The sequence below is a fragment of the Echinops telfairi genome, unplaced genomic scaffold (genome assembly GCF_000313985.2).
Source record: "Echinops telfairi isolate 266 unplaced genomic scaffold, ASM31398v2 ScPeMD7_443;HRSCAF=831, whole genome shotgun sequence".
Taxonomy (NCBI): Eukaryota; Metazoa; Chordata; class Mammalia; order Afrosoricida; family Tenrecidae; genus Echinops; species Echinops telfairi.
In genome coordinates this window covers 60,986,868-60,998,433 of record NW_022104341.1, presented here as the reverse complement: position 1 = coordinate 60,998,433, position 11,566 = coordinate 60,986,868, and the positions used below count along the sequence as shown (strand labels likewise).

Below are 11,566 nucleotides of genomic sequence, written 5' to 3'. Positions count from 1 at the left end.
AGAAAACACAAAGCTAGTTAAACAGATTAAAAAACCAAACCATGCCATTTTTGGCCTGTAAATAGAAACAGAAAAAGTAAACTATTTTAAAACTTTAGGTAGTCAAAATCAATGTAAAAGAAAGGATAAAGAAATTAATGTAATTCAAAGGAAATGATAAATATGGATGGTAATGAAGATAAAACAAAAGAAACATTGTAATCACAATAACAAAAGAATATTAAAGGTAAAGTAAGCAAGAATATTTTCAAAACACATGTTTCCTGAAATAAAAAAGTGAATTTACAGATTGAATTCCACACACAAAATAACTAATACTAAACAAGCTACAGAAAAACCTTTTTGCATAGGTGGAATTATTAAAATCCTAGGACAAATATTGAAGGATAGAGAGGAATGAAACAAAACAATTAAACCTTCTACAGGTTGGGGCTGGTGGGGGCGGGTGGAATCAAGCTGCTGTCATCCTCATGTACAGTCAGTAACTTTGAATGTCAGAAAACAATGGACCTATGTCTCTAGTGCTCTAAGGAAAAGAAAACATTATATCCAAACAAGATGACTCATGTATACAGGCAAGTGATAAGCATTCTAAATCATGAGTACTTGGGGAATATAACACACCACTCAGAAACCCAGCATCCACTAAATTCTATCACTAAAATGAAGGAGCCTTAGTAAAAAGAGCATCTATGTTCATTGCATGTATTTAAATGCAAGTTTATATTTCAACAATCAGAAAAATTAGGACCAACAACGTAAAACCAAAAGTATATAAACTCTGATCAAGTACAGTCTATACATGGAGGAGAGAGGTAGGAAAACAATAAGAGTTCTTCCTTCCTTCCCTTTCTTAGAAAGTAATCTATCTAAAACTGTAATGTGTAGGTAAAAAAAGAAAACCAATGGCTCTCATTTCTTAATTTTTTCCTTTCAGCTCCCCAACCACTTATCCAGTCATCATTCTAGCTAGCCATTATCTTTTGTATATACATAAAGCTATACCTTAAATAATGATGCCCATCAAATGTTAATATCGATTTCTGGATGGTAAGATTTGGTTATTTATAGTCTTCTTTTACTCTTCTGGCTGCCTGGGTTTTCAGAAGTGATTCTTATCACTATAGTGCATTCCAACTGGCCACAAGCTCTTTGCCACTCTTCTCGTCAAAATACGGAGTCAGGGGATGAGTAACAGAAAAGTGGGTGAAGGGAGACAGAGGATGATATAAGATATGAAAATAATAATCTATAATTTATCAAGAGCTCATGAGGGAGGGAGGGTGGAGGAGGGAGGGGAAAATGAGGAGCTGACATCAAGGGCTCAAGTAGAAAGAAAATGCTTTGAAAATGATGATGGCAACATATGTACAAATGTGCTTGACACAATGGATGGATGGATGGATTGTGACAAGAGCTGTAAGAGCCCCCAATAAAAGTATTTAAACAAAAGAAAAAGAAACAGGGTCTCTGCCCACCCTTGGTATCTGAGCTCCGCTGTGGCTGGTTGACCAGTAGAACTCAGCGGTAGCAATACTATTTAGCAACATCATTGCTCAAGCTCTTGAAACCCTGAGCCAAACATCCTGGGAATAAGACCCATCTGAAAGCCACAGTGAAGAGACAGTTCCAGGTATCCTAGCTATTCAAGCTATTCCAAATGGGTTCTAGACATAAAATGAAGAATAGGTTAGACTAAAACCAACCCACTCCAGCTGAATTGCCAGACAACTATATCTGCATAGGTGAATCCAGACAAAACCAGTAGAAAATTGGCCAGTCAATTCACAGACTTGTGAATAATAATTTGCTCTTGTTTTTTTTTAATCATTTTACTGGGGGCTTGTACAACTCTTATCACAATCCATCCATCCATCCAATGTGTCAAGCACATTTGTACATTTGTTGCCATCATCATTCTCAAAACATTTTTTTTCTACTTGAGCCCTTGGTATGAACTCCTCGTTTTCCCCCCTCCTCCTCCACCCCTCCTCCCTCATGAATAATTTATAAATTATTATTATTTTGTCATATCTTACACTGGGATCATGACAGTGGATGGGGGGTGGGGGGAGGAAGCATTTAGAGGAAAGTTATATGTTTCATCGTTACTACATTGCACCCTGACTGGCTCGTCTCCTCCCCACGACCCTTCTATAAGGAGATGTCCAGTTGCCTACAGATGGGCTTTGGGTCTCCACTCTGCACTCCCCCTCATTCACAATGATATGATTTTTTGTTCTTTGATGCCTGATACCTGATTCTATCAACACCTCGTGATCACACAGGCTGGTGTGCTTCTTCCATGTGGGCTTTGTTCCTTCTCAGCTAGATGGTTGATTATTTATCTTCCAGCCTTTAAGATCCCAGATCCTATATTTTTTATAGCCCGGCACCATCAGCTTTCTTCACCACATTTGCTTATGCACCGCTTTGTCTTCAGCGATCATGTTGGGAATGTGAATTTTCTCCTGTTTTAATGTACTAAGTTAGAGAGTGGTTTAATTAGTACTCTTTTTAAAATCGGGGGTTGGGGGGGGTGGGGATACTAAAGTCTCCATCTCATATATACAGGAAGCTCTCCTTAACCAGTATTTTCCCAAGGGACTCATGATTTTTCTGTCACAATATGCTAAAGCCCTCCCCCCACTGTTGACTACCTGTGACATTCTCCATTACTACATTTGCCATTCTCTCTCACTAAGCATTTCACCCAATACTCTACATTTCTGCAATTACCTCAGGTTTTCACTACAGGGAAAAATGAGATAGCACAAAGACTGTTCATTTGTATATTACTGTACCAAAAAAGTATCCCCAAACTCATCAGCTTAAAAGAAATAATAAATATAATTTCTTACTGTTTAGGTGGGTCAGGAACTTGGAAGCCAGCTTAAATGCATGGTTCTGTCTTGGATTCTTCATGCGACTTCAGTCAAGGTGTTAGCTAGCCCGGTGATCACCTGAAGGCTCAATTGTGACTGGAGGCTCTGCTTCCAACGTGGCTCACTCGCACTCTCTTGGTAGAAGGCCTTGCTACATGCATCACATTAGGCGGCCTGAGGGGCCCCAGGACAGGACACCTACACACCATGAGGACAAGTGGTCAAGAGAACAGAAAGAAGCTTGTCAGACTTTGTCCTTCCTGCAGTATTGTTCTGGTTACAAAATAGACCATGTTCATGTGGGAAGGGACTACATACGACATGGATACCAGGAGTGGGAATCACCCAGGCTGTCTGCCGTAGACCAGTTAGGGGAAAAGTGATTGACAGCTCTAGACCACAATGTCCGAGGTCTTTATCTAAGTAAAGTTTTAAATAGCAGAGAAATATCGACAACAATTCACAAAATAGAGTCCCCAGTTTAAATCTGGATGAGATGTTGGTCATACCAGAGAGCACCGCAAAGAAGTATAATCCCTGGATGATAAATTGTATGCAAAGACAAGGGGTTGCTTCCTTTTTTTCTTTCTGAATATCACACAAATCTGCTTTAGTTTTGCCTTTGTCACCAAAAAAACAATGAAAATAGAGCTCACATATTCATAATGCCATACATGAAAATGGTGCAGTCCTATGACCCACACAACAGAGGCTCGCTGGTCCTCGAGGCTTAAGTTTTGAGTCGTTGTTCAAACTCACCGGCTGTTCTTCAGGTGAAAGAAAAAGCTCTCTGTTCCCATAACATGTGCTAATTATGGAAACCTCTTCTGCACAAGGTCACCACGAGTCAGAAAGGACTTGACAGCAGTGAGTGGATGACATCACCATGAGGTGAGACTGGAGAAGTCACTGGAGAGTATTAATGTTGCAAGTGAGCTATTGATCGAACTTGCTGTGCAAAATTTGACCTTCCCCAAACGTAACAACTCATCCCAATGTCTTCATTACCATCCCCTTTCTGTTTTTAGTGTCGCCTTGGAAATTTCCAACGCTTTCAGGAGATTTCGTTTCTAGTCTTCCTGTGTAGTTCAATATTTCTGTGGTGATCTGTTTTAGGAATCAGTAGAAAGAGAACTTACAAAGTTTCTACATTGTTCTGAGGATCAGATATCTAAGTGGACAGACACGTGAAAGTGAATTTGAGACTTCTAATATCTTCCTAGGAGCCCTGGTAACATGGTGGTTATGCGGTGGGCTGGGAACTCCAAGGTCAGCACTTCTTTATGCAGCTTTCTGTCCTGTAAAGAGTTGGTCTCGGAAACTCACAGGGCAGTTCTAACCGGTTCTACAGGCTCGCTGTAGTTGCAATGGACTCAAGGGCAGTGAGTTAGGTTGTTTTGGCTTTTACCTTCCTAGGAACCCTGGTGGTACAGTGATTAAAAGCTTGGCTTTTAACCAAACAGCCAGTGGTTCAAGGTCAACAACTGCTCCATGGGGGCAAAAGGTGGCATTCTGCCTCTGTCAAGATCTCAGCCTCGGAAACCTCACGGGGCAGTTCTACTCCACCCTCTGCACATGCTAAGAGTTGGAATCTCCTCAAAGATACAAACCCCACCACCACTTTCCTAGGCAATTGTATCAAAAGTCTTGGTTTCTGTCCTACCAAGTCAATACTCATATTGTTCTCATCCAACTAAGTCAGTTCCTCACATGTTTCTAGGGCTATTTCGTGTTTGTCTTTTTTTTTTAAACCTAACAGAGCTTTTACTGAGTCATTTAACTGACTTTGCGGAAGAACTGTGTGGCTTAGTCATCATCCCATGGAGCCATTTCTTCCAGAATGTCAAGTAGTTGTTGTCTCTGAGTCCGTGCTAGAATTTAAAATAAACTTAAGCCTCTCCTTCTCACAACAGATACCTCTACACTTAAGCCTCTCCTTCTCACAACAGATACCTCTATAGTCCTACAGCTAGGAGTCAAAACTGACTCCACAGCGCCTAATAATGCCAGCTGAATGGAATACAGGTGTATTAGTCTGGGTACTTTGGAGAAACAAATCCACCGCAACTCATGTATAAGAGAGAGTTTTATGTAAAGAAAATGTGCATCATGAAAACATCCCAACCCAATGCTGCCCAAACCCACAAGTCCAACATTAACCCATTAACCCAACACCAGTCCACAAAGTCCTCCACCTCACAAAACAGAGGCAATGATGCCGACTGCAGGAGGAAAGCTGAGTCAGTGAACGAATAAGCATCTCAGCACTAGCAGGGGTCTCCACACGGCTGCTCCAGCACCCAGGGCTGCATCGGGATAGGTCCATGTGGCTTCTCCTTGGGGATGTCTTATAGGAAGTCAATCTTGCAAGCTGAAGCAGGGAACTGCTAAGGCAGCTGCACCCTGGTGCGACCATCACAAAGCAAGAGACCCGAGAACTAGAAAGGCGAGGCTCACCACCCATTTATCCCTCCGCCTTTTGATTAGCCCTACATGTGATTATCGGCCAGGCTGGCACAATTAGCTAACTCAACAGGTTATGATTTATAATGAGAGAAATTCCCAAGCAAAGAAAAGAGGCTCAGGCATGAGGAGGTCAGCATGAATGACAAAAGGCTATTCCATTGTTATTGCATCAGAGAGAAGTTTTATCAGCCCGAAGAGCTCTGTCTTTGTGTGGGGTTTGTTGTTGTTGTGAGTTTTTTGTTTGTTTGTTTGTTTGTTCTTTAATGTTGCTCCAAATCTTTGGCACAAAGATTGCTGGATCAGAGCTGAAAAAACTGCCTCCCAAGGTGCTAACACCAGTATGCAGCCTTGCAACTTTGCTGTAGGCTGTTTCCACTCTCGGTGTACACTGGCCACTCAGGTCCACACGAACCACCCAGTCCCTAAACGCTGTCATGCCCTCCATGATTCGCCTTTCCTTCCCTGTCTTATCTTCTACTTTTGTGTGCTTGAATCCTCATACTCCAGGAGACTAGGAGCTGTGAGCAGGGAGGATCTAGGATTTGGTGTAAAGTTGACACATTGTAAAGTTTGGTGTAAAGTTGACACACAGCGCCTCTCTCAATAAGTAAGTTTTAATTACCCTATGGATGCATATCTATGGATGCAATCCCATTTGGGAATGGGATTGTCTTTGTTTTGTTAATGAAGCTCTATCAATATAAGGGGTGTCCTAACCAAAAAGGAAAAAAGAGTAGATTAAAAGCAGAAACAAGTGCCGAGTGGGGAAGACAGATGCTACACGAGGACTGTCAAGGAACAAGAACCAAACCACAGTCACGGCTGTCACGTCCATTTTGACTCACGGAGACCCTGGAAAATAAGGTACAACCGACTCTGTGGCTTTCCAAGACTACAACTCTTTAAGGGAGTAGAAAATCTGATCCTGCTTCTTAGGACACGCTTGGGTTTTTGAACTGCTGAACTTGTGGTTAGCAGCCCAAAATGTAACCCACTGTGCCACCAGGACTCCTAGCAACACCAGGGCTATAAACACTCAAATAATCAGGAGCCTTTTGCTAGAATCAGTGACCTGAATTCAGACTTCTAGCCTCCCGAATGGTGAGAAAATAGATTGCTATTCTTTAAAGTCACTGTTTGTGGTATTTTGCAGCCCTAGAAAACTGAGGTACAAATCTTAAATGGAACCCTAAAAGAGACGCTTACCTATATTGTGCCACATCCCTGAAATGCTGGATTCTCCTCAGTACTTAGAGTTTCCTTGGTTCAATGGCTCAGATGGCTATTTCAGGCCTTGCCTTGAATCTTCTCATTGACCTTGCTACACTTTCTCTGGCAGATTTAATGCTAGGAAACCTTTGTCCGGTGTCTTAAAGCCACCTCATCAAACCTATGCAAACTTAGATTACAGCCTACGGACAAACCTCCAGTCAGCATACAGCATTTACCCTGCCCCTTTCCCTCAACCTACTTCCCTTTGTCTCTCTCCCCTCAGTTCTGCAGTCCTTTTAATGTCTGCTCCCTTACCACATGATCCTACCTTGCTGGTGTCCGGGCTCTGAGTCATCCTCTCCTCTCGGGTGCTGCAGTTCAGGACCTCAGCAGACCTAGAAGGAATGACAAGGGGGAAAAAATCCTCATAATGATCAGGTCTCTCTTTTGATATATCTTTATTTTTTTTTAAATTAAAGGTCTCTTGTGCTTAGGTTAACCTCTTGCTAGCATATCTCCTCTTCATTTTATACCCAACACTCTGTTTCACAAGCTCCAGAAACATGCCAAAAAGCTCACTTCTTTCTAAATATAATTAAAAGTGCAAGACTGCAGAAAAGCCACTAGAAGTTACCCAAAATTGTTCTCTGATAGAGGGTAGCAATGAGTTGGCACCAACTCTATGGCAGTGAGTTGAGATAGTGAAGAGGCTTAATGCTCACCGAGGACAAGCCAACCAAACCAAACCAAAGGCCATGAAATTAATTCCCCTTCATACTGGCCCTGTAGAGGGGAACTGCTCCTTAGGGTCTCCAAGACCTAAGTAGATCTTTATAGGAACATGCCACCTTGTCTTTCTCCCAGAGAGCAGCTAGTGGCTTTGGACAGCCAAACTGCATCCAGCAGGCCATCATTAACCAAAGCACTACACCACCAAGGCTCCTGTAGCCAAGATGAGCCAGCTAATAAGCAATCTTGCTCTCGGGGCATTCTGACCCCTGCTGGAAAAAGGCACACCCATCCCCATTCTCCACAATTCTCCAAGCAAAAGCACTGAACCTGATCTTGAGGAAAACGTCTGAAGCAGGGGAGATGGAAGGCCAGATGGCATTCAGTGTCAACCTGAGTTAGTTGTTTCAAGCAGAGATGCTACGATTAAAAAATCTAAGATCTCCAAAAAGCCTTGCCCAAGATCTTATACTGATATTTTTCAATCACTTAAAATTTGTGTGTTGAAATCATGGTTTTGTGGGACAACCCAATCCAATGACTTTATATTGTTTTTAGGGTTTCTTTTCTATCTCCTGGTTTGTTGTGACATATGATCGGGAGAGGCCAGTCCCCAGAGAAGGGCATCATGCTTGGTAAAGTACTGGGGCAGCAGAAAAGAGGAAGACCTTCAACAAGATGGATTCACACCGGGGTTGCATTGATGGGCTCAGACCTAAGAACAACTGTGAGGGTGCCACAGGACCAGGGAGTGTTCCCTTCTGTTGTACATAATCGGGTCATATGAGTAGGAACCAGCTCGATGGCACCTAACAACAACAATGGCAGTCTGTTGACTAGTACTTGGGAGTTGGAAAACTTGCAGATGACCACCCAAGATAGAGCCATTGGTCTGTACTCACCTGGAACCGTTGAGTAGGAGGCACTAAACTACAGGTCTAATTGTTCCATAAACAACTGCTTTCTTTGCCAAGAGACTAGAAGAACTGGTTGGTACCAGCTACTATTACTTCATGTTTGGTCCAGGATTCAATAGATGGATTCCAATCAAAAGGGGGAGAATATGACACATCATTTTGAATTCTTTTTTGTTGTCGTTGTTGAGATTATGCCTTGCTTTATTTAAACCTTTAATGAACACAAGGAGAACATTACAGTTCAGTCTTATTAAATCAACAAACATGGTGGTACAGCTACTGACAACAAAGATGACCTGAGTTCTGGTACTAGGGATTTTATTCTTTAAGGGGTAATATGTGCAAAGTCTCCAAAGCAGAAGAAAACCATATTACTCTCAGCCTTTAAAGAGGTTGGCTCTGGGGCTAGAAGGGCCACTCTTAATCATCATCAATGAGTTTCACTTTAGCCAAACCATCTCCAACTTTTTATACTTATTGTAGGTAGAGGATGGTTCTCCATCCACAAGCTGGCAAGATCTTCACATTGACTGCTGGATTCGAGAGCCTTTCATGTGCTGCCAGTTATGATATAGTGCATAGAGGCTGGTAAATGTCAGCCCTGCTGGACCACCTCATGCTACCCCTCGAAGACCACCTGTACGTCTACACGACATGCCTGTCCTGGCTCTTGTGTTGAAATCATCTTCCGCACCTCGTGTTTTTTCAATGATGACACCAAATGCACTACAGAGCAAAGCTAGAGAACCTGTCCAAGAGTATTAGCCTAAAGCACCCCTTGCCTGGTCACCATATTCAAAATCTGAACATTTATTTGTTTGGACCAGGCCATGTTTTGTGTTTCCTTCGATCCTAGGCGTAGCCCCTTGATGGCCCCACATGTAGCTCCCATCATGAAGCATCCACCTGTGGTAAAGAAGGCCAATGCAAATCTGCCCCTGGTTCTATGTGCTCCAGTTGGTAAAATAAATTCATCTGTATCCTGAACAAGGTATCGAGGATCCACATTTAAATAAGCAGGCAGAGGGTTCATACCAGTTAGGGGACCTCCGACCAAATCCGTGTGAGAGTAACTTGCTCCGCTGGCTCAGAAAAAGCCTGCCAACCCCCCTTTGGTTTTGTTGCTGCTTCCCCGCTGCCTTCCATGAAGTGAAAAGTCCCAGGCTGGCTGCTTTCTGCCACCTGTTCAGGCCAAGGTCATGAGCTCAGCCATTCTTCCAAAATAACCGCGGGAAGACCCAGTTACTACCAACCCCTCCACGTGCTCAATTTTGAATTCTCATGTAATCAAAACTCCTGGACCGACTGAGGCTGGGAGAAGCCGCAATCCACTGCCCTGAGATGACCTTTAAACCTGGACTCTAGTTCCCAGAGTCCTTCTCAGTCACTGCCCTAGAGTTGATCCCATTTCACACGTCCCTGTAGGACAGGGTGGACCTGCCCCGGTGAGTTTCCAGGCCTATAATTCTTGACAGGACTAGAAAGCCACCATGACTCCATACATCGTATGTATAGAAATCATGAAATGGATGTCTGTTTGGCTTTGTATATTTTACTTCTTTCAAGCTAAATCGCCTTGTTCCTTTGGCAGTTCATGGTCCTTTCACTATTTCCCACCAGTCCCATAATTCAAACACACGGATGGTGGTGTACTAGTTACACATCGGCCTCTTAGCCACAAGGTCAATCATTCGAAACCACCAGGTGCTCTCAAGAGAAAGACAAGGCTTTCTTCTCCCACAAAGCGGGATCATCTAGGAAGCCCAGACGGTTTCTATGAGTCAGAATGGACTCGATGACAGGGAGCCATCACATTGGGGGGGGGGGAGGGGGGGGTAATTAAATAGCTGACCAAATACAGCACGCTAATTTCTAAGCTGATCATTTTATATGGTACTTGAATGATGCTATAAATATCCAATGGCCCTTGGCAGAAAAAGGGCTCCCCAGTCCCTACCTATAGGGTCACTCTGAGTCATAATCAATTCCACTGCAGCGTTTTTGTTCACTCGAAGGCACCTCACACTGAGCTACTCATGGTCTCCTGCCTCCAACGTCTCCTACATCCTTTCTAGCTTCCCTCTGGATTTGGTTTTAGTCCTGTCCTTGACCTTCATTTGTGGCTTGGCCCAGAGCACATGTGATATTGATTCGTGAAGTTTGTCAGCACCACAAAAAGTTGGAAATAATTATCTTGCTACCTAAGAGATCAATCCGGGAACTGATTACAAGGATCTACATATAACCTCCTCCCTGGAGGATGGACAACAGAAAAGTGGGTGAAGGGAGACGTCGGACAGTGTAAGACATGACAAAATAATAATAATTTATAAATTATCAAGAGTTCATGAGGGAGGCGGCAGTGTGGAATAGGGAAAAAATGAGGAGCTAATACCAAGGGCTCAAGTAGAAAGCAAATGTTTTGAGAATGATGAAGGCAACAAATGTACAAATGTGCTTGACATGCAATGGATGAATATATGGATTGTGATAAGAGTTGTATGATCCCCCAATAAAATGATTCAAAACAAAACAAAATGAGGCATTGATGGAAATGTTAGAGGTGGCGATAAAAATTACTGAAAATAATATCTTGACCATTCAAAAAAAAAAAAGCGCTACCTATTACTTATTTCAGTTACAGCAATGCTAGATAACCAAATGCTGGCCCCAGTGGATTCATGATGGCTGACCTAGGTTGGAGAATAGGTATTGTGACTCAAAGCTTCTGTCCCTGGGGCCTCTGACTTAGATGTGGAACTCCCTGTAAAGAAGAACCCAACTCATGGGAACTGCACCTTATGCCATTATTATCATGAGCTGTGCAGAAGGCATATGAGCTTTGGGGGAAATGGAATCGCCTACAATTCACAGCACAGATGCCTCACCATAGTTATTTGGTTCAAAATGTTGATTGTGCCGAGGTTGAGAAAGTCTAAATGAACACATTGTTTCACCACAGTACTTTTAAGGTCTATATAGGATCAAAGGAGGCCTGGTGGTATACTATGTTACACGTTGGGCTGCTAACCACAAGGTCAGCAGTTTGAATCCACCAGCAGCTCCAATGGAGGAAGATAAGGTTGTCTGCTCCCATAAAGATTTACCATCTCAGAAACCCCGAGGAGAAGCGCTCCTCTGTGTTAGAGGGGTCCAGTGAGTAAGAATTGACTTGGTGGCAGTGCATTTAGGTCTATGGAATCAAAGTGACAAGAGAAACTCAAACGACTACATAGGACTCTGAGGGGCCAGTGAGCTTATGTTAATGGGCAGAAACGACCGAAAAAAGGATGTTGTACACTTCAAAGAATGTAATTAATATCGCTGAACTCTACATGTACAAATGTGTTTTCTGTG

General features: G+C 42.8%; 1 pseudogene; it reads right to left on the bottom strand.

The window, feature by feature from the left end:
* Positions 1 to 8,730: 8,730 nt before the first annotated feature.
* Positions 8,731 to 9,335, bottom strand: LOC101638973 (annotated as a pseudogene).
* Positions 9,336 to 11,566: the final 2,231 nt, after the last annotated feature.